General features: G+C 36.9%; 1 long non-coding RNA gene across 3 annotated transcripts in view; it reads right to left on the bottom strand.

Moving 5' to 3' along the window:
- LOC131080484 (uncharacterized) overlaps positions 1-23,723 on the bottom strand; it is a 275,439-nt gene that overhangs the window by 59,282 nt on the left and 192,434 nt on the right. For all 3 annotated transcript variants that reach the window (XR_009114165.1, XR_009114166.1, XR_009114167.1), the window contains one exon: positions 4,494-4,547. This is a non-coding gene — a long non-coding RNA (uncharacterized LOC131080484). The remainder of the gene's footprint in view (positions 1-4,493; positions 4,548-23,723) is intronic.

Here is a 23,723-nt window from a genome sequence, read left to right as displayed (position 1 = left end):
GGGGCTGGGTCCACCTAAACCTGTGTTTTAACTGTGTGGGTGCACGATCTGACTCAGCACACATAGATAGGGGGACCAAAGATAGGGGGAATTTTTGGTGATAATCTCCTGCCAAGAAAAGGGAGGTTATATGTGCCAACACCCTGAAGAAAGTCACTCAGGAGTAGAAAAAACTTGGAGAGATTTGCCATACAAATCATCCCCAGGATTTAGTATATCTGACCAGCAGATATTGCTACAAAAAATGAAAGTGCAAATTTAGGAGTAGTTAAATAAAAATACTGCAAACAAATATATATATACAAAGTTAATACCAGTTCTGGGGTCTTCCATTGCTGATATAAACTGAAGAGAGATACCCTCTTAGCAAACCAAAATGCCACAACAGCAAAACCCTCAAAACACATTTTATAATTACTAGTACTGAAGTTCATATTCTTGCACATCCAAGCTGAAAAAGAAACAGCCATTTAACAAATTTAAGCCTCTCACAAAAAAATGCACATATTCATATATTCTTGTCACCAATTAAAACAAAGGGCCCAGAAGAGCAATTATTTACTGCTGGATATTATGAAAACTTTCTCTGCATTAAGTTATTTTCAGTAGTCAAAATATTTAGTCAAATGAATGAAATTGCATTTTTGCATTTTTTAAAAAATAAAAGTGCTGCCTTTTAATGGACTTTTTGCACTCACTCAGAGATTTGTGAAATTATGAGTACAAATGTGTGCAAAGCCCTAGACTTGGTGAGGAAACCACTATTTTTCTTTTGGTCATTAATTTTTCAGAGGCAAACTGAAATTATTGCATCTGTACTGATTCTGTGTGAAACTCATCCCTGTGCACAGGAACAAACACACAGTTTTATGCCACACAAGACTCCAGAAAAACAACAATATAGAAACCATCACGTGAGATGAAACCTGGGGCTCATAAGTCCAGACCTGGATTTCTGAGAGAGCCAGGACCAGGTGTTTGCAAGGAGGTTTAAGTGAAGCACAATAAATGGAGAACCACTGGTTTATTTAGTTCCTGCTTGGTTTATAGTTTGAGAATAGATCTCCTTATGCATCTGAGACCTGAGTGGAGAGTAATTAGGTGAATCCTGTGGTTTTGTCCAAGTGTAACACTGGCAACCAGATTCAGTTTGTGAAAACTGTGAATCCAATTTTCTCTCACAATGGCTGTTCCTTAGAGTTTGTTCTGTATCTGCCAATAATTTGATGAGCTACAATAGTCCTAACTTGCTAAAACCTCTGACTATTTCAAAAAGGCATCATTGGAGTACAAAATCTTCTGAAATAATTGCCATGCCATTTACCAGAGCTCTTATGGAACACACTTCTAAAATATTTTTTTGCCTCAAAATAGTTATTTAGAGCTCTTATTATTTCATACAGAACCCAAATTTAGTCCTCGAAATGAAAATATAAGATACCACCAGTTGTTGAAAATATTTAAAATTAAAAAATTTAAAAGTAAGCCTTTTCCTTGGATTTTCTATAATATTGATAATTCCTGGTTCTCAATTTGTGTACTTCATAGAAATTGTGTGATAACAATGCAACCATACTATTAGAAATACCATTCTCAAAGTCTCTGAGAATGCCAGTAGCCTGACAAACTTTAAAATGCAGCTATTTGACAGAATGTTAATTCTTGTAAGAATTGTTGCTGATCAAATATCTATGGAAAATTCTGCTTTTGGACAGTATTGCAGCAGCACCCCAGTATCTCAGTCACCAGGCAGCCTTGCAGGCTCACAGTTTCCTACCCCTCAAATATAAACAGAGTCATGGGCTCATCAAAAACCTGAATAACCTTTAGAATACTTTGATTCACATTTTAAGTTGGTAAAGAGCAATGAAAAGTGCCAAACCAGCTTGTATTTCTGTAACAGTGTTAAAGATCAGCACTGCTCTCCATGTTGAGCTGCTGGTCATAATCTGGATTTAGCCAAGCCTGTTACTTCATCACAGACGTGCTCATTACATATAAATATTACACAATAATGCAATTAATTCATTGAAATTTAGGGAGTACATGCAAAGATATATTGTGCTTATGGAGCAGAAGTATCTATTGCTGCTCATTTTTTGCCCCTCATAACGTCCTACAAGCATCACCATTAAGGGCCAAGGGCCACAAATGAAGTCAGTAGGGAGAGAAAAGAGTTCAGAGAATCATAGACTCAATCAGAGGATGGCCTCAAAATCATTGCAAGGGATCTCAGAGATCATCTTTGGTCAATTCTTGAGTTTGTCCAGTTTATATTAAATTTTTTGGGGGATCTAATCTCTGCCTTTGGACTTAGCTTCTTGAAAAAAATGTCACTGACTGCCAGACATCTTTTATCCAGAAACATAGACCAGGCAATCTTTGAGAGTGGTGGCCAAAGAAAGAAAGTATGGAAAGTGCAGGGATGAAGTGGGAGGAAGTAATTTGTTCACAGAAAATAAAGTTTGGATGATGAATTTTATTTAACTCTTTTAATTAAAGTAATTTTAAAAAATTGTCCTGTCAAAGACATATTTGGGGAGATCTTTCTAAATTACATTGATTTTTGTTTCAGAAAATGATTAATGATATTTAAAGAGAGGCTGCTAAAAATAAATTAAAATAGTATTTGAGCCATAATGATTTGTTTTCTTAGATATTTCATATTGATAAATAAACCAATTATTATTTCAAATCAATCAAAACATTACAATTTCATTGCAATTTATATCTGTAAGGCAAACACCATGACAAATTTTGCAGTAGACATTTTGATATAAGAAGAAAAAAAAATCAAATATCAACAGCCATCTTTTTGCTAGAGCTGGTAAAATTAATGGATTCACTTATTGTTAATAATTATATCTATCAAGGTTTTGAAGAAAATATCATAATAAAATACCAGAATAATGAATCTTGGAGGAAAGACTAATTTGGATATGCAAATGACCCAGAAAAAGAAACTCCAGATGTTGGGGGCAAAAATAAATAATTTTTTTTGTTTTGGGTTTTTTTTTTTTTGTTCTTTGATCAGTAGTCCAAACTATTAATAATACATTCTTTTGAAAAATTCTTAAGACTAAGCATTTGAAATTACTAGGTATTTTTCCACCAAGATTTTATCTTTCTTTGGAAGTGTGATTGCAGTCTAATTTGCAAAAAAAATCCAGGAATATCACACTAAGCACCCAAAAGGCAGCATAGGCTGAAGCAGATATCAATTTTTTAAAGGACTTTAAAGGTACTGGGAGCAGTTTGTGTAAAAAAATTTCAGGAGAAGATCCAAAGGGATGAAATTTCTCCTTGGTGAACTGAGACTGAGAAAGCTTTTTAAGTGTTGGCAGCACCACAGAAAAATCCAGTGTCAAGAAGTTAGAATAATGAGAGGATGATCAAAGAACAGTTTATCTAAATAAAAGGTGAGATTAACATTACTGATAAAAAGGTAGAGCAATGGACTATTTTAACATAAAATAAGAAAAATACTTGCAAAGGTATACCTTGATCTTATTTATTATTTTGGCTGGTTTTGGTTATTCTAGCTAGGGCTAAGATAAGCCTACAAAAAAAGAACAAAAACTTTGAATCTAAGGCAAACCACATCAATATACTGTGAACATAATATTCCATTCAAAATAGCAACTTTAATTCATTTTGTCCACATCATTTTATAAAAAAAGATTAAAAATTATCAAATGTGTGTAGGCAACATTAAAGCTGCACTGCATGTAAATAATATTGCCCAACTCTCTCATAATGATAAAAGAGATGGACAAAAAGTTGTTTTCTGTAAATTACCTACAAAAACAACCAGCCAAACTGAAATTCCACAGGTAAAACACTGAATTCATCCTATGAACCTAGGCACAGCAAGGGTGTAATTTGTTGCTTTACCTTATTTTTTTTGATGCCAATGAAACCAGATAATTACCTCTAAATTAATTAATTTCTGAATTGTATTTTGTTAATTTCAGAATTGGTGTTTATAAATTTCCAAAGCCATCTCTGCTTCCCAACAGTCACTAGAGCATTGCTTTGCCATTCCCACGGTGTTAAAATACTATCCCTGGAGTTCTCAGCAGATGGTTTCATTTGTAATGCTGAAATTCTGGTAAGTAGAGGGAAATTGAGAGGAAAAAAAGTTCCACTTGTAAGACTTTGATAAAAACAAAAAAAAAAACCCCATAAATATCAATGTAAAATGTGAGAAAACAAGGAGAAAAGGAAATAAGGAAGAGAAAGAATGAAAGTTCAAAAGTCTGGAAAATGTGGTAAATTTCCTAATTGCAAATAATAGCACTCTTAAAATTGTAACTGTCTTGCTTTTGAATTTTTTAAATTAAAAATTAACAAAAGCTTTTTGAATATATTTATAACAGATTTTGCAAATTTTATCCAACAATTCAGAACACCAATCTTTCCGAATTAGTTGGCAAAGTTCTGGAAAACATTTTATCTGAAAAAAAAAAGTATAACTATGGATATTTGCTTACCTGGTCTGTGAAACAAAACTCACTGGCCGGAGCAGAACACATTGTAAAAGAAACCTGCAAAGCAGAAAAAAAGCTTCATTATAATTTATTTATCTCTCTCATAGTTTTGATGAAAAATTTTGTAATGAGTGGTTATTCTTATATAGAAACTGCAAGCAGCAACATCATTCTAAATGAAAAGCCTTTTAAAATCTAGCAGGTCCCTGTTTGTTCAGAAGATTCCTGACTGTGTTGCAGGATTACATTTATAAACAAACATACCAAACCATGCTATTCAAAGAAATGTTTGAGGTTATCTGTTACATAGGTAGTACCAATTTTTGTATATTTTTATTCAAATCCAAATGTATAACTATCATTATATGATAATGATATCATTATAAGATACTCAGATGTTCAGATGCTGAAAAGGCAAGTATTTCTCATTAAATGTTCTTCAAGGAAATGAAAAATACAGAGTTACTTTACTTTCTGTAATATTTTAAATAAATATAATGTCAAAAGAGCATTATGAAGACTCATATGTGATGAATATTAACATCAAAAAATGCCAAGTTTTTAGCCTTCCTGAGCAACTTTTATTTTTTTCAATGAGTACAGAAATGCTGCAGTCCTTAATTACTTAGTGACACAGAATTTCCATGGGAACTCCTCTTCAGCCTATGCACAAACAGACATTCAACAGGTCCAAGCACTGATATTATGTGAAATTTCATTGATTGACCTGTGGTCTGGAGAGACATTAAATAAGAAGTATTCAAATCCTCATAGGAAAAAAGAGTGATAATTTTGTTATGGTCCATATATTCTAATCATGAAGGCTTTGACTGTGTTGCAAACTCTGCACAACTCAAGTTCAGCAAATAAATATAATTTATTTATTATAAATTTTGCAGAATTTATATATTCATGGCCCTGCTCAAAGATTTCAGTGGAAAACAAACACTGAGCACATTGCAAATAATTTTCTTGATAAGTAAATATCTAAGAAGTGTTTAGATTGGATATAATCTTTTCAGAAATTCTGTTAGGAAGAGCTTTATCTGCCAACCTCTATCACCAGCTCCAGCAGATGATCCTCCTCAAGGTCAGGGAAGAACTGACAGCACATTCCATGTTTTCCTCATACTGGTGTGACAGAAGGCTTTTTTGGGAGTGTTTCACCAGACATCTATTGACCCCAAAGAAACAAACACAGCTTCAATCCTGGACTCTGGAAGCTGAGTCTTATGATATGAAGTGTAAAAACAATGTCAACAGAAGACTCTTGAAAAGGATTATGGTGACACAGAAAGACAGTTCTTTCACCTGTCTACCAGCCCTGTGAGACAGCAGTTTCTGCCACATGGAACATCATTCTATGCAGTTGTGTTGGCCAACATTCCTTACATCTTTCACTAAAAGGGAAACCACTGACCATAATGCTGGGAATTTTGGAATGGACCAACAAACAGCAACAAGAAAAGGTACAGAGAACATACAAAACCTGTCAAATCAGCCCAGTATTCAGCAAAGCCTAGAGTACATCTCGCTTAAAATAAAGATTTCTCTTGTTACATTAGAATCTTTCTGATGCAGTCAGGCTAGTTAATCTAAATTCAGAAACTCTGATTTAGGTCAGACAATTTTGAACTGAAAGGATCATGTCCTCACCATTTCCTCAGCCATCTGCTTGTTTGTGCCTTTTGAGAACACCTATCTCATTGTAGAAAGACCCATTGTGTGAGTCCTAACTACAGCCCTGTTACTGGGTATGCACCACCGGGCTGTGCATGTAACTAGATAAAACAGTTTCTCTGCTCAGATCTAATAGCAGGGAAACAGTTTGACAGCGAGAGTTTGAGCAAATGCAAAAACAGGGAAAAGATGACTGATGATGGGATAAAGGATAAAATAAATGGGTCAGTGTGCTTTTGCAAGATTTGCTATACATAATCCTTTATTCTGAAGTCCTACATGGGAATGAGATATACTATGAAAAAAACCCCAAAAAAACAAAACCTAAAAACCCCCAAAAATCTAAAGCCAACAGAAAATGTAACCAGAATCTGTTCTGTTTCAGAAAGCCATGTTTGCATGAGAAGGACTATCACTATGTGCACTAAAAGACAGAAGCCTTTGCCAATGACTGCTCATCTCCCTTTTTTCCTGACAGTGTTGTTAGGTCACCAGTTATGTCCTATCAACCTCAATCACTCCTGGTTAGACTCCAGCACCAAGCGTGGATGCTCCTGATCTATACATTTGTTTAGCATTAGAGAGCAAACTGCCTTTCCTTGTTAGACTTTAGACTTCTGGGTATTTTTGCTGTTCCTTTCAGTAACAACATGACGTGCATGAAAACTAGCAAGAGTAAATGCGCTCATGAGAGATGGGATGCAATTTGCAGATTTGGCCTGGTCCCAGAACTGTGGTGGCCACCCATCCCTGCTGATGCTGACATTGCTGCCAGCACTCCTGAACCAGCCAAAATCCCCGAACCTCTGACTCTGCTCTGGGAAAAAAACACCAGCTCCACTTCATTAATTTTTTCACAGCCTCTTTCAGAGCAAAACATACTGCTCACTCCTCCTTAGTCAACTTATCTCTGCTTTGCTTAGAGAAAATAGTTTCAATTTTTTACCTTCTAGTGACTCACAAACAAGCTGTTATCCCCACTTGCTCTGGAAGAACAGGCCTAATAAAGAGTCTGATGAAAGACAGGGGTTTTTAACTTGTGATGATGTCCAAACAAGAAATGAAGCAAGTTTCCCTTCTAGTTTCCAGACAGAGTCACCAAATTCTTATTTTCAAATTGAGTGCATGTGATGTAAAAAGCATCAAGTTACAGGAACAATTACCATGAAATTCTAAAGATACAATTTTCACAATCCCTTTAGAGGAGAACAGTATTTTTATTCTCTTTCTATCCCTCAAACATTTAATAATAATCCTATTTTATGCATATTAATTTTAAGTCATAACGATAATTGGAAAGGTATTGATTTCAATAGAGTTAAGGACCTTTATATGGAGTCACAGCATTCATCCTATTAAATCTCTACATTTATTGTCTGCACACAAATCATTATAAAGCAGGCATTACTCAAGAAAGAACTCAAAAGCAAGAGAAAAGCCCAATTAACAAGGAATTCAATGCAATTATGGAAGTTCGGAAGTTGCCTGGGGTGGTGTTTGCCTGTAAATCATTGGGGAAGATGAAAAGGGAAGAGTTTGTTTCATCCCCACTTTCAAAGTATTATTTTCACTTCAGGTCCACGTTGTTAATTTTTAAACCTGAAGTATCAGGACTTCTACAAAGTCAGGGGTTAGGAACAAAGATGCCATTAACTGGGTTTCTGGGGGATCTTTATTTTGCAACACTCATCAGTGCTGGGTTACTTTTATCAGTAGCTAGAGTTCTTGTCTATAGCTCTTGGATGTTTGTACATAATTAAACTGGCTTTTCTGACCCTAGACATTAAAATCAGCTCAGCACAAACAATCCTGGAATGCACATTATAATACCTGAACTTCTTCCATCCCATTCCACAACCATTTATGAGAAAGAGGGAAAAGAAATAAGAACAGAGAGCCCACAGAAATGCACACTAAGTAATGAAAGCAATGACTTTTTGAAGTATTAACATCAACCTTATTTTATTATTATGGACTCAAGTCTTCCTATAAAAACGGCTTTGTACGTCCTCCACCTAACCATGGAGAAAATAAATTTATCAGTTTAGATGCCTGCCTAAAAAAGTTGTGGGAATAGGAAGCATCTCAGTTGATGGTAGCATCAAGTCATTTCAGAACAGCATAAATTTCATTGCACAGTGTTTTTATGCCTTTTTTTTTTTTTGGTGTAATACTGCAATGGGCTTCATAGACCTTACACCAGCAACACACTTGGCTGGTTACAAACACAATAACAAATATGTCCAGTGAACTTTGAGAGCTGCAAATTGCTGCCTTTCAGCTCTGTTTTAACCCCTGTGTCAGCTACCCACAGCTTGGAATCAGGTTCCTGTTCTCAAGGTGGATTCAGATATATCATGATACATCACTCTTGGGGTCAAGATGTTTGTTTTCCCAGTTTTTATCCATAGCACTTCCTTAGAATACAACCAGAGGAACCTAGCAAATGTTCCCAGGATACTTCCCAGTGCTCCTAGGACACTGGGAACTCTACTCAACAAACTTACACATTTCAGGAGGATAAGGCTAATAATACTGGAGATGGTAATAAGTGCATGCAAAAATAGCTAACAAAATCCTCTAAATTTCATCAAAAATGCTGACAACCATTGAATTTAAATATTTAACAAATACCCCTTTTTTAATGCATGTTTCCAGCTGAACAGGGTCAATCTGAAAAGACTGAGAAGTCATATTTAATTAAAAGAAAACACAAAGAAGTCACCTACCAGTACCTCAGTTACTAATAAACCTGGACTGGATAATTTTGTAGGCAATAAAATGTGTAAATGGTATTTTTATATTTCAAGCAAATAGTAAGGTATGAGAGGAACCAAACTCTCTCTCTCTCTTTCTTTCTTTCCATCTTTTGTATTTGTGCGATAAAACCCACAAACTATTTAGAGGAATTTTCATCATATGGATTTTCACATTTCTAAAAAAAAAATTATTTTGTGAATGGTTGTCTCAAAAACATAATACAGAAAACTAATCAAATATTTTATTAAATGAATTCGAGTTCTTCAAGTTTTTTGCAAATTATGACTGATCTGAGGGTAAAAACTTAATTTTTCTTTCCGCAGTGAAAGCTATTCTACTTTGTAAGACTTCAAGCTCACTTCAGTTCTTAAATTAGGGATGAAACTGGACTCAAACATTGGCTTTGCTAATTTCAGTCAGATTCCTACAGCAGTACCCAAACAGTGACCAATTTATCAACACAAAGCTTATATATCTCTTTTCATTTTGTTAGCAGTAGTTTCAGTCACTGCTGCAAAAAAGAAACTAAAAAGTCTTTTAAGTCTTTTTACTCCTAAAATATTTAAACCAGTATTGATTTTAATATATTTTCTAGGAGTTGAATTGCTCTGTGAACCCATTTTAGCAGAAAAAGAGAGAAGTAAAACCTCCACTGTATTTGGAGGAAGATTGGAAGGCACATCCACACCTCCCATTGAGTCAGCATCCCCTGCAGCTCACTCCCCATGGCAGCTTTGTGGGGCACCCAGAGCAAATCCACAGCCAGGCAACCCCCCTGGAAATCACCCTCTTCATCTCCCTTCAGTAGGCAAGCAGCAGATTTCTGCTGTCCTCTTCTTCCCTGCAGCTTCTCCAGGTCCAAAGTGTTTCCCCAAGGAGAAGAAATCCCTCATCCAAATGCTAGCAGGAACAAAACTATCCTGTTCCAGACTGGTGAATAGAAAATACTACGCAGGAATAGTAACTTACAAACTGATCTATCTTAAATACCTCACTATAGGTTCAGAGCAACTCCATTAAACCATACACCAGGAAAAAAGGAAAAAAAAAAAATAAAAAGCACATCCTGCCCAGCCCTGGCTTATTACATTAGCATTTCTTTTTTGATTAAAAAATAATAATAAAAAAAAAAAAACACAGAAGAGTAAGAACTATATTAGTTATTTATCTAGTAGAGTAACTTGGTTAATATTTTTGGCATTGATTCAGTTGAGCTTTGTAATTTGTCTTGTAACATTTTTCAATATACCACATGAATGGAAAGCTGAGTTTCAAAGAACAGAAAAGCCACAAGTTACATAACAATGGCTGGAAAGTGGAATTTTTTAAAACTCATAATAGGTATAATTAGCTCAATAGAAAATAATCACATTATGTTTCAGTGCATCTTTAAAATGTTCCAGATGTTTTATGCTTTCAGTACTTCATTTGTATTTACTTAAATCCTTCTTAAACAAGGTTTGTACAGGAACAGTACATAGACCTGACAGCTAAATGCCAAATTGCTCATTTTTTCACCAGTGTGACTAAACAGGAGAAATTTATATTCTGTTTGCTGCTCACCCCCTCAAACAAGCCAAACAAAAACCTCATCTAGCAAATCTATCAGAATATAGTGTTATACAGGAGGTGAGATGGGATGACATGTCACTCTGTACTTTTGTTTTTTCCTATGAAATTGAATGGTCTTAGCAAAGCAAAGAAAAACAGAAAACAAGGCAAAAGACCTCTAATCCCTGAGATTCTCAAATGTAATTCTCAAAAATTGCATCTTCTAAATCTAGTCAAATACTCTCTGTACTTACACTTCATCTTAATGATTATTCTCTACCTTAAAATTTTGATATCTGTTCTTAGCAAAATTCCAGCTCGTCTTTCCCGGTACAGCTTCAATATTCCCTCTGCTTTCCCTTTTGTTGACCGCCTCATCTCTCAGTATTTTTCCACACGAGTCACATCCCCCACCCATAACTATTTTTGCCTCAGGAGGAACCTGTTGCCTCCCTGGCCAAGCCCTTACTCACGATGCTCCTTGCCCTGTCCTGACGAGGGACGAGCCGCGGCTCCGGTGCCCATGGACAGCCCGGCTCCCTCTCACAGCCCGGCGCAGACAACTGGAGCTGGGGGAATTTACAGCACCACCGTGACCTCTGCCTTTAACCTTGAAAGAGCTCTGTTATCTCTAGAGCACCCTTCTTCCCTCTGCTAAAACAGACAGGATTCCCTGCAGAGGTTTTTCAGCTGGAGAGTATTTCAATAATTGTTCTTCTTCTGACTGTTACAGAAATCTTCTCACACAAAATGGGGTTTTTTGCTGCAAACTATAAATTTTCTGATTTCTGATCCTTCTGTGATGTTCTCCTATGCACAACTTCATCCCCAACACTAGTGTTTCACCAGTTAAATAAAATAAATTGACATTAGTATTTCAGTAGCTGCTACTGTTCCTCTCTCCCTCTTCAACATATTCTCTCTCCTTTTCCAACTCCCCAGTTGTGTCTGGAGCTATATAGTCTACCAGAAGAAAAATCCTCCTTCAAGAATCCTTCTTCTATCCTGTTTCCTGATTCTCTTCCATATTTTTGTTCCTGTATGCCTGACTTCCAAAAAGAAGCATCCTTTCTAGAAATACTCCCTCTTATAAAGTACTTCCTTGTGTTGCTCCTCAGCTTCCTCCTCTCTCAATGCGGAATTTCAGAAGAGCCTTCTCTCATTCCCTGGCATCCCTTCGGACCAAGCAATTCAATATTTTTCTACTTTAGTCATGTCCAGCCACAGCTCAAAGAACTGCCTTGCACCAAGAAGTGTCTCTTGGTTCTTACACAAGAGCAGTTCAGTGCATTGCCGACATTTCCATCCTCTAAGGTTCACTGGGCCTCCCAAGATATTAATGAATCCCTGGTGCATGGATACTGCACATACACATTCCAGCCTAAACTGTGCTTAGAGGTACTTAGACAAGCTCCCTTACTGAATAAGCCAAGCACTTAACAAGCTTTAGGTATTTATGCCCACAACAGCCCTGTAAGAGATCCCTATTTTTACCTGATGGGGAACTGAGGCATAGGAAAACTACTTATGCTACTTAGCATCAGGAGATCTGCGATAACTCAGGAACCATGACTGAGTCTCTGATAACCCAGACTAGAATGCCAATCTAAAGACCATTCCTCCCACTTCCTGACTGATAAGGGTTCAGCAAATATGGTGTATGTAGATTTTCTCCTGCTGCCCCTGGAATGTTCTGTGCATAGATGAGCTATCTTGGCTGGCTTGAAAGCAAAATATGGAGTGTCTTTTCCTATACACCTTTAGACAGAAACTGTTTAGGCAGTAATATTTTGCTGTGTGCAGCATTTTTTAGTCTTTGATACAAAAATTGATGTTCCTATAGCTATAAACATATGCAGTTAAAGAAGAGCAAAACTAAAAAAAAAAAGCAGAAGAGAGGGCAGAAGAAAGAAACATTCTATGTGTGGTTTGTGTACAGAATTCCAAAGCAATTGTAAAATCCATGCTGTTTTCTGTACCATCTTATTTCTTCATAATTCCTCAGGAAAATATGTCTCATTACACCATACTGTTCAACACTCTTTGTCAAAGCTTTCATCAAATATGGAGCAAAAAATAAAAATTCCAAACATTGCTGTCTTCAGGACAGTGATATCCACTTTATTTACTGAAGACTGGGATTTTCTCCCTGCACCTGAGTCTGTTTAAATGAGATAGCTCCACTATATCATGAAGAAATACTGCCTACATAGAGATAGCAGCCAGAGGTAGCCTCTATGACTTTGCCAGTACAACTCCTCAGATACAGAGCTATTACAAATTATTATCTCTATCAGACAGGTAAGTCTGCTGAAGTGAGGGGAAGAGACAGGAGAATGAAGAGGAAAAGGTGATGAAAGCAAACAGTGCTTGTAAATCATGTGCCTAATACAGACAAAATCATAAATAAAAATGATTTCCAGTGAACCAGTAACACTTGAGGAGACAAAATGTTTTTATACCTCATTAAACAAAATTTCTTTTTTCCTAGATCTAAAACTGTAAAACCTCTATATCCAAGCTTATTTGAACTTCAAAACAAACCAAATATTCATTCAGAATAGCAGCAACTTTATTAAACAGGACAACTGCTTCAGTGATATGAATTACTTCCCATGTATTGAGCTAGTCGGCTTTAGTCTATTGTTTATTCTCCAAGTTTCTCAAGGTAAGATGAAAATAATACCTGACAATGAGAAATCCTATTAAACAACTTAGACTGCATCTATATTGGTTGTTTGGTCCTGTTCCCATAACAAAGCATGGTTTGTGCACAGCTGAATCATCTCTTATCTAGCTCACTTTATCATTTATAACCTACAAAGCAATATCAAGAACGTTGAAAATAGCAGCTTAAAATTATATCACAGGAATAGGAAGAAATGGCCAGTTGTGCTCCAGGGATGAAATAACTGTGTTCCTAACTCATTTAATATGACCATGAAATTTTTTTTTGTATAAAAGTATAAATACTAGTGTAGTGATCAAGAGGAAGTTTTGAGATCCTTTAGCTTCTATAAATACTACAGCAGCAAATATTCTTTATGAGAATCTATAGGAGAACCACTGCTGGACTGCTTGGAACACTTCATACTTTTATAATGCACAAACAAGTCAGTTCTACCAATATATGTTATCCCTTGTTTCCATGTACACATCAGAGCCACAGTATCCATTTATATATAACAGATCTAGATTAAATTAGCTCACTTTATGGATGAGTCCCAAGCTGCAACTTTTAAGCTGGACCACACTGAACCAAAAGAGAAAAAAACTCAACCAACCAACTAAACATTTAAAATAAGGCCCTGTGTGCCGTGAAGTCTGGCACAATCTTAAGCCATAACAAGGCCATAAGCATGGTATTCTCAAGTACCAACACACTAAAATGTATCTAGTTTAATATATCTTACAGATGGCAGTATTTTGCCACAGCAAGAAGATCTTGACAGGGAAGCACAGAAAACAATAAAAACTGAAGCTTTTAGAGCTGGATTTTCAGAAACTGGCCTCCATGTTTGAAGATAGTCTGGAAGTAAAGCTTTTAATTTCCTCTGTAGCTGTTGCCAAGAACACAAAAAACCTTGAAAGGAGGAGATGAATGAAGTGGGCTGTGGAATGTAGGGATTTGCAGCAGCAGGATGCTCTGGTGTTGTCCCATGGCAGAGAAGACACTGAAGTTGGGTCTATTTGCAAAAATCTCAAACTACTGCAAGTAAAGCTAACTACTAATCCCCCCTCAATTAATATGCACAGGCTAGGGGTCTGGGGTACTCAGCTTTGCAGCACTAAGTCCTTGTAGAAGTACAGTTGCATCGTTGTGACTTACAGTTAACTTTGCATGATTCTTATTTATCTACAAAACCACCTTAACAGATTCAGGAAAAGGAAAGATTGCGTGGCTTAACACTAGCACCAAGAAAAAGCTGGACCTCAGTCAGCAGAAGCCTCTCCTTGCTTCCTGTGTCCCAAATATTGCTGCTCACCCTTTAGAATAATTCCTGTCTTTTGCATGTGGGATTGGGGGCTGCATGGACAGAGCCAGGGACAAAGGGTTGCCAGGGCAGTGTGGTGCCAATCCCTCCCTCTCCAGCCCCTTCCTGCAGCTCCCAGTGGGGTCCATGTGGAACAGTGGTTGCTCACTCCTCTTCCAGCAGGAGGATTTACTCCTAACACCCTCCCACATCTCCTGGAAGAGAGGAGCAGAAGGCATGGTGAGTCACCACTCCCTACCTGCACGTCCTGTGGCTGCACCACTCGGCCTCATCCTCCTCACAGGGGAACTGGCAAAATCCCACATGATTCCTGAGAGATTTCCACTTTGCTGTCTCTTACTGAAAGCAGAATTTACCATCTAGCAGGAAGAGCATCTGAGCACAGAATGCTTTGTGGTTTGGTGGGCAAGGCTCCTGGCAAACACGGGAACCAGGCCTCCAGCCTTCTGTGGTCTTCCTTGCAGCACTCAACATACTGACTAAAAGCTGCTGGGAGCCTGGAAGATACCACAAGATAAACTCCAAAAGTATTGCAGGATTTAAAAACAGAGAAGAAAACATATGCATATCTCTGCACATGCAAGGCAGTACACAAACAATTGGGCAAAACAAACCTCAAAAAAGTTTTGCTTTATTTTTATCTATTGGGAAAAGAAAACCACTCCACTATCACTGAGAGGAAGATCTTTGGTTGTGTTCTCCAAAAGGCTCGGGGGTCCTCTGATAAAATGGGATTTGGAATCACTACTATAAAGCAGTCATGACAATAACAGCAGAGATCCTCCCAAGTAAATTAGGTCTGCACTGTGCAGCACCAACTCAGTTGAGAGGAGTTATTTGCTCTTCAACCCTTTCTTTAATGTGGGGTTTTTTCCCTTTAAAAATTTTTGAGAGACTGAAATAATGTTTCATTATTCTGCTGCTGGTAGTGGAAATACTTTGTCAAGAAAAGCTCTGGAAGCTGTGTTGGGAGAGTTTTTCTTATAAGATACACATTTACTGAGGATAATATTTTCAAAAGCCAGCTTGTCATATCACAGCATTTTTCTTTTCATTTCCTTAACCATTTTATGTTCAAATAAAATTGTTCAAGTGTTCTCACCAGCTCCTGGATTTAAAAAAAATATTTTTAGTTTATATATTTTTCTTTTTTATTAAATTTCCTAGCTCCTGAATAGTACATATGACTATTATAATAAGCAAGTAGCCACCCTGTTATCATCCATAAGCAATCTAATCCCACTTGTGACATGTTCCAGGTTAAGGAAGAAAGGTAAAGGTTGAAATGAAGACATGAAACAATGGATTTTGTATCTTGGTTTTATCCTGCTCGAGTTCTTCCCAACAGCCATTGGATATACCTTCAGCTTCCAGCCTGTAGATCCTTGCAGAGAATCCCTGCCCAGAAGGCAGATGAGCCAAGCCACAAAGAGCAGGGTGGTGCACATCACATACTGAGATATGCAGGTAACAAAGGGAAACCTGCTGCTATTTTTTTTTGCAACACAATATGAAAGTCTACCTTAAAAACAGCCCAGAGCTCATCAGAGATGGCTGAAATTCCAATACTTTCTCCAGTGAATTGCTCAATACCTTTTTCCTCAATCTGCAGTAGATGAGAGCTTTTTAAAAAATGAGCAAGCATGACTCATTTTTATGACCAATGCACCACTCGCAAAACGCTTTCCAACCAGATTGCAGTTCAAATAAGACATGTGTATTGTTGCAAAACAAAATATGCTGGCTGAACAGAATGTATTCATCTATATTAGTTTTTCTTTCTAAATCCAGCACACTGTGAGCTAAATTAATCTGCTGAGTGCTAAATTCATCTACTGAGAGCTACTGTAGATTCAGGGAAATGTTTTGAGTGCTGAAGGAAACAAGTCTCCCTCACTCAGGAGCCCTCTGTGGGCTGCTGGTGTTTTAACCATTTTGTCTGCTTCCAAGGAAGGGAGCAGCTGATAGACGAGGGAAATGCTCATTGATTTGCAGGGGCAGCCAATCAGCCCTGGAGGGAGGCACAAGCACGGATCTCTCCAAGTATGCATATTTATATGCAGCTGTCGTACCTCCGAGTCTCCAGTGAATACCCAGAGCTTGTGTGGCCACCAGGACACACAATGCTACCCTGCAGCCTGCTCCTGCTTCGCTCTGGTAGGGGGAGATGCAATATACAGGAACATATTGCATTTTCCCTGGCTTGGCTACCCCAGCAAATTACATGCCTAATACAAATGCACTGTAGCTGCATAAAAATTCTTAATCCAGAGGCATTTTCAAAGGGCTGAAGGAAACAAACGTCTTGCAAGAATGTGTTTTCAGTGGGGTTGAGCTAAAACAATGGGGTAACAGAGACAAGCATCTTGCCAACAATGTCAAGAGGGGAGGGTAAAGGAAAGAGCATGGGCAGCACCAGAGATGTGTCTGTGAATGGGACTCTTCAGCTCAGAGGTGGGGCACAGGGCTTAGGGAGAGTGACGGGGGGTTTTCCTTTTGCTTTAGCAAACTCTAAGACTTGAAAACATACCCCAAAAGAGAGGGGTCTGTGGAACTGAAAGAGAGAAGTCCAAGTAGAGATGCAGGTAGAGAAATGGCTCTGTGAAAAGGAAAACCCAACAAAAACCCAACAATCTGACACTTTTAGGAAGGCTGGTGAAGTAAATGTACCAAGGATTCAGAGGGGATTGGCTAATTATTTAATGGTCAAGCCATTACTTGTTTACTGAAGTAGAATGGTACTTAAAGCTGTTTCTTACAGTCTATGGGCACACAAAGGTTCTGCAGGCTTCTATCAAAATCAAGAGCTGGAACTCAAATTGTGCAACATCCAAAAAGACTTGAAACAAAATTTCATGTACAGGTGAGAGGGGCTGACTCTGGTCAAGCTGCCCACAACTGGGCTCATTGGAAAATCCCTTGAGGAAAGTCTATCATGGGATAACTTTCTTGGGGTACTAAATGACACAGAAAACTCCCTTCCCTTGCTTCTCAGACAAAAAGAAAAAAGTCACTTGCAAACACTAAATGTTGAAATATAAAATAATGACAAACCAAAACGTCTCACTGTGTTGCTGTGAATGCTTACATTTGCTACTCCCTTGCAAGCAAGCCACATTAAGACATAAAAGGGGAAAAAAGAGAACAGGAGGGAGTATTTTCACATCTGGTATTTACAGCTGAAAAAGAGTACAATTGGGGTTTATTTATTGTGGCAATCACATATAAACTTAAGTCCTACTATGACATTATTCTCATATTTTCAGTTCCAAAGAACAATAGAAAAAGGCTTCCACTAAATGCCAAAAGAGAAATCTTCTACATAGTGTATACAGGCTAAATAAAACTGCTAATCTGAGAAAGGTTGTTACAGAAATCTACATCATTGTAAGATCAAACTCCAAGTAGTGTTGTACCAAAATGATTAAAATCTTGTATGGATCAGGAAATGAAGCAAATGGACCTATTTTATCTTCCAGTTTATTACTGAAAATGGGTTTTACAATTTGCTGTGCATAGTTAAAGTGCTACCCAGACAAATTACAGCTGCTCTTTTAACCTGAACATGAGATGGCATGGTTCCAGCCAATCTGAAGTATGGTTTCTAGGCAGGATGTCAAATCTCAGCCCCCTGGGTTCCAGAATGATGGATTGAACCTTGAAAGTTGCAGCAGAGCAGCATATGTGATTTCTGTTCTGTATTTTGATCACTCATGAATATATTAAAACATGTCCATGTATGCTTTTCAAAGCTTTGGCTTATTGCTTTAAACTATAGTTAAAAATAAAAAAAGTAAACAAACACATACTAAATATGCAATGCTAATTTAAAGGCAAAAGAGCTGTTTATAAATTTGGGATTTTTTTCTTTGTTTACTGATGAGGACATTAGCTAATGATGCAGTGAAAGGGCACCATTTTAGAAGCTGTGTCTCTCATAGCTATGTGCATATAGTGCCTATGAAGAAATAAAGAAAACAAAAGAAAGAAAGAAAAAAGAAGTGATGATTTTTTTCATTATCAACTACCGAAAGTACATAACAATTAATAATTCTTAAAACAATTTTTGGCATGCAAATACACCACACAAGTGTTAGATATCAGACACACTCCTCCACCTGCTCATTCCAACGTTTCAAATGTGTCGAAACTCCTTAATTTATTTTCCTCTCTTCTGCGTACCTTTTACCTTCAAGAACAATTTCCCTAAAAAAAATCTATAATTAATCCAAGGAAAGATATACCCCAAAGTGCCCCTTAGAAATCTGGGGGAAGGTGGAGCATACCAATGTCATTACATGGAAGCTGTTGGGGACACACCCTGGCTGTGTGCTTGAGGAGAAGCTCCTTGGGCAGGAAATTCTCCTTCCTGCTCTGTGCTGAGTTTACCTAACAGAGTGAGGGGCTCAGGCTCTGAGTGCCATCCCAGTATGAAAATAAATCTGTTAACAACATCATCATATTGCACTTGGACCCCACTGAAATATTTAGCTCTCCGCACAAATGCGCACCAAAGTTTCCAGAATCAGGGATGGAGCACAACTCCTAAAAGACGGGGGCAGCTTCAAGGGGAAAACACACTTTTAATGGAAGAAGAAAAAAAAAAACAGAAAGTGGAAAGTCAACATACATCAATTTTATGAATGATTTGTGCAACTCAGCATTTTTAAAAGATCCTAATTTACGTGCTTTTCAGCTGGTTAATGTCTGCCTCTAGGCCATGGTTTTAAACACAGTATTAACATTGTGACTTTTCTGCTTTTTCAACTTCTGTGGTTTTGCTCTTCAGAATCCACTTGTTTATGATGACAGTAAAAGTACTTTGATTTTTTCATTTAGGAACAGAGCCACCAAGTTCTGTTTTAAGGTTGGCTGTGAATACTACCCAAAATACATATTATCTATATATTTTATATCATGTAAGTACAAATAATACAATTTCAGAATCTGGTTGATTTGCATTTCTGTAAGAGTATTAGATGACAGTCTCCTACATTTTTCCAAGTTATTACATTAACCAAGGCCATATTACAGATTCAGACAGAGAACTGAGGTAGGAAGGCACCTCTGGAGATTTCCTGGGCCAGCTCACTCAGAGCAGGGTCAATCAGGTTGCTCAGGGCTGTGTCCATCAAATTTTAAATATCTCCAAGGATGGACACTCCACAGTTTCTCTAAGCATCCCTAGGTAAAAAGCTGCCATTTTTTCAAATTGCCTTGAAATAGAATTGCTTATCAATTTTTCACTGAATACCACTGAGAAGAGCCTGGCTCCATTTTCTGTATTGTATCACATTAGTTTTGTACACATATCATGCACATAATGTGCTGCATTTGAACATCAGAAACTAAAATGGCTAAGTTCATTAGCTTGCAAACATGCCTTCCCATCTTTCTGGTTAATTTTTAGCAGGCAGTTGAGGGCATGACACCAAGCACAAAATAAGGAAACAAATCAAGATGTTTTAGCTTAAAAAGAAAGATGGCAGAAATTCTTATTATCTTAGTCTCCTGATCTTTGCTTATAAGTATGCACAGAGAAACCAGAAATTACTGGGTGAGATTCGGGTTAGATCCTTGAGGTTTAAAAATATCAGATTTTTTTGTAAGTTTCAAAGGAAAGCATTGAGATTTCTTTAAAACTTATGGCATTTCAGGTGTGAAAAGCAAGCCCTTTAGGTTTTCATTTCTTTTTCAAACAACACTCTGGAGTACAAAATAGGTTTCAAAATTTTACAATATTTAAAGTTTCTAATATCTTTGATGTTACTGAACATTCCAAAAGAAGGACTGTGAAGAAACACCTCTTATACATGAAGTAGAATTACACTGAAGTTAAAAGGAAGTTGCAGTCAATTTCAAAAATTAATTCAATAGATGTTTTTAAAAAAGTTGTAGAAAATTAAGAATGTGACTCAGTCACTACTTGGAATTTGCAGTCTTTTGAAAGTTTGTATTTTTGAAATTTGATGATTCTATTTTCAAAAAAGTGGCTACCAGACAAGCTGCTGCATTACTTAGCAGTTAACTATTTTCTTAGTGCCCTAAATCTATGTATGTTGCCAGGGTATACAGCCCATAAATAAATGTACCAATGGGGTTAGGTAAAGCTAATTCATCAGCTATAACATTTGACATGAGGATCACCATAGTTAATTGATTATGCTCTATATCAAAGATAATTTTGAATGAAATCTGTCTAATATAGGCTGCTGCTGCTCTTGGCTAAATGAATCACCACGAACAAATGACCTCTACAGTTCCTCAACAATAGCATGAATTTGTCTTTTATTTTTAATTGGATCATTTGGTATTTTAACTAGCCAGTTCTCCAGGCCTGGGATCCTACACTTTATCATCCTTATGTTGAATTTGGTGTGAATTGCCGAAGATTTTTTTCTTATTTCATTCTTTGATGTCCTACAAAACTGGGATACCAAAGTCTTATTTATTAAAAGTTAAAGCAGAGAGGACACAGCATCAGCAACTCCTTCAAACAGTTTTCCCACCACTTTTGGAAAACCAAAGGAAACCAAAGCAACAGAAGACTGCATACCTTTGTGCCTGTTCCATCATCAGATATTCTGCTGGGAAAGGCACAAGTGGCAGAGGTTGGATCCTGCTGTGATACAGACACAGCAACCACAAACATTTCAGCCAAGACAAGCCAAAGAGGCAGCTTTCCTCTGCTTGCCACAGACTCTGACTCAGGCTATTACTTATCACACCCCAGCAATGAAATTTGGACTCTGCTGAAATCAACGGCAAAACTTTTGTTCAGCAGGGCCAAAATCTTGCCCAATTTATTACTCATTTTACAGCAGTGACAAAATCTGATATCCTATTACCAAACTCTAAGAGTTTAAGGCACCAGCTGCTTTCCTGTTTAGGATCATGCCTTGCCATCATGTTTTCCCAATTATTAAATAGATATTTCTAGCCATAAAAAGGGAACCAAAGAGAAAATAAAAAGGAAAGCAAAAATAAAATAAAAGACTGCTGCTAACAGTTAGCATATATGCTCTAATTACACCAAATGAATTTTCCAATGTAAAGCCACCAGTTTATTACCAAAAGGCTTCTTTTCTTGGGATGGAAACTAAGTTCTCTTTTGTCCTTTTTTTTCCCTTTCATATTTTATTTTTTGTTACTATTCATTATCATTAAATTTCCTGTAATTAAAATTGCTGAATTAGAAACACATGACTGCTTATGAAGCCAATGTTTCTCAACATACTGAAATCCCAGAACAATGTTTAGCATGAAAAAGCTAAACAGATCAGCTTTAATTATTGTGATAGGATTTATGAAAACTCAGCACTCTCTACTGCCCTACCTGTACCTGTAAATATAAGCTCCACACAACTTGAAAGCCATCACCCACAGCATGACATTATAATTCAAAAATTCAACTCTCAAAATGTGTGCTGATTTGCCTTCCAAAAATCCATATAATAAGTTCAGGATATCCATTATTTTCAATTGCCTCACAACCACTGATTTTTATGAGAAAAAAAATCAAGAAAATACTGCTGAAGCAATATATATAAATATATATACACAACTCAGTGGCTCAACAATTTCCCTGCCACTCCCAAATTTTTATGTAGTTTGTTTGATGGTCTAGCAATTGCAAATTGCAGTTTATAATTAATTATTTATCCAAACCTCCACCTGTTAGAGTTTTTTAGCTCCACCTTGTACTTGCAGACCTAAAGAAAATTACTCATTTTTTATATCACAGTAATGAAATACTAGAAATTCTTTACAAGCAATACAACAGGTTCTTTCATAAAAACAGAATTGCTGTTCCTAGAGAGAGATGCTGCCTAAAGATACTGTAAATGTGCTCCCAGGTTCTGATGAGGCCAGCTGGCTCTGAAATGACATTTTGCAGCTACACAAGGGCACTTCCAACCACGTCTGGTTTTCACCTCCAGTCCCATCTCTGATGTGAAGAAGAGCTCTTCAGGTATTATCTGACTGGCATTCAGAAAAAATGCATTACAGAAGGCTTTGGAGGATGCCATTTTCGTATTCATAATGAGGAGAAAAAGGTGGGAATGGACTTTATGTGGGAAAAGCAAAGGAGTACAAATCTTCTTTTCAACTCTTATTTTATATACTTGGGTTATTTTTTGAAACACTCAAAAATGGCTGCTTTTGCATCCTTCATAGGATGAGTACTGTATGTGTAAAGAATAACCCAACTTCTACATTTAGCTTTGTCCTTCAGAGGGAATATTGACATTTTCTTAGATTTATAATAGAAGTTATAAAGATGTAGGAGTTGGTCTCCAGGAATAAAACTGACTAAAATGTATGCCAAGATGCATAAAAGAGAACCTTGCTATGTATAAACTTTCAGCAAATATCAAGGGGCAATATGTTCTCTGAGACACAGGATTTGTTTTTCCCAGATTAAAATACAGAAGGTCCATGTTTGGAGTCATGCAGGACTGTCCCTAAATAAAAGGTAATGCAGATCTCAAAGCTATGCACTACTTCAACTCTTGGAGAAGAGAGTGAGGTGGGAATTTTGAAATTTACTTCAGGTCTGTTATGAGGATCCTCCTCCTCTAATTTTCTTCAAGCTTAATAGCACACTTTACAAGAGCTCAAAACAAAGGGCAATGATTTTCCTACCTTGGCTTTTGATACCTAATTTAGGTATTTAAGAAGACATATTTCCATGCCCATCAATGGACATAAATTCCAACTGCATCATTTTCTGAACTGTCTTTTAATATCAGATTATGGAAATATTTCCCAAACTCTCCAAAAATGGGTACCTGGGAACAATATAACAGCATAAAATGTTGTAATGAATGATTAATAATTTCTACTTCTTTGCCATCACTGAGGGTACAGTAAGTAAACTTTTTATCCTATAAACCACAGGAAATTTTTGAAAAACTACAGCTGAACTATAAGTGTAAGGAATGAATTCAAAATGTTAGAAAATCTGTGTGGCGTGAGTAAAGACAGAGCTAGCTGAACTAAAGCACTTTAAGAAAACCACACAAGGATCTCATTTAATTACCTGCATAAACATAGACTTTGAATTACTTAATTGAACAGAAATGCCTTATGCCACATCTTTATTTAAAAAAACCCCAAAGCTATACCTCATAACCACTATTAGCAAAACCTTTGCAAAAGCAACAATCAAAGGTTAGTAAACAGTGTCCAGTGCATGTGTGATGCAAAAGTTTCCAACATGGAAAAAGAAGCAGGAATACAACTG

Source organism: Melospiza georgiana, chromosome 2 (assembly GCF_028018845.1).
Source record: "Melospiza georgiana isolate bMelGeo1 chromosome 2, bMelGeo1.pri, whole genome shotgun sequence".
In the NCBI taxonomy this organism is placed as follows: Eukaryota; Metazoa; Chordata; class Aves; order Passeriformes; family Passerellidae; genus Melospiza; species Melospiza georgiana.
This window is presented reverse-complemented; position numbering and strand designations above follow the sequence as displayed.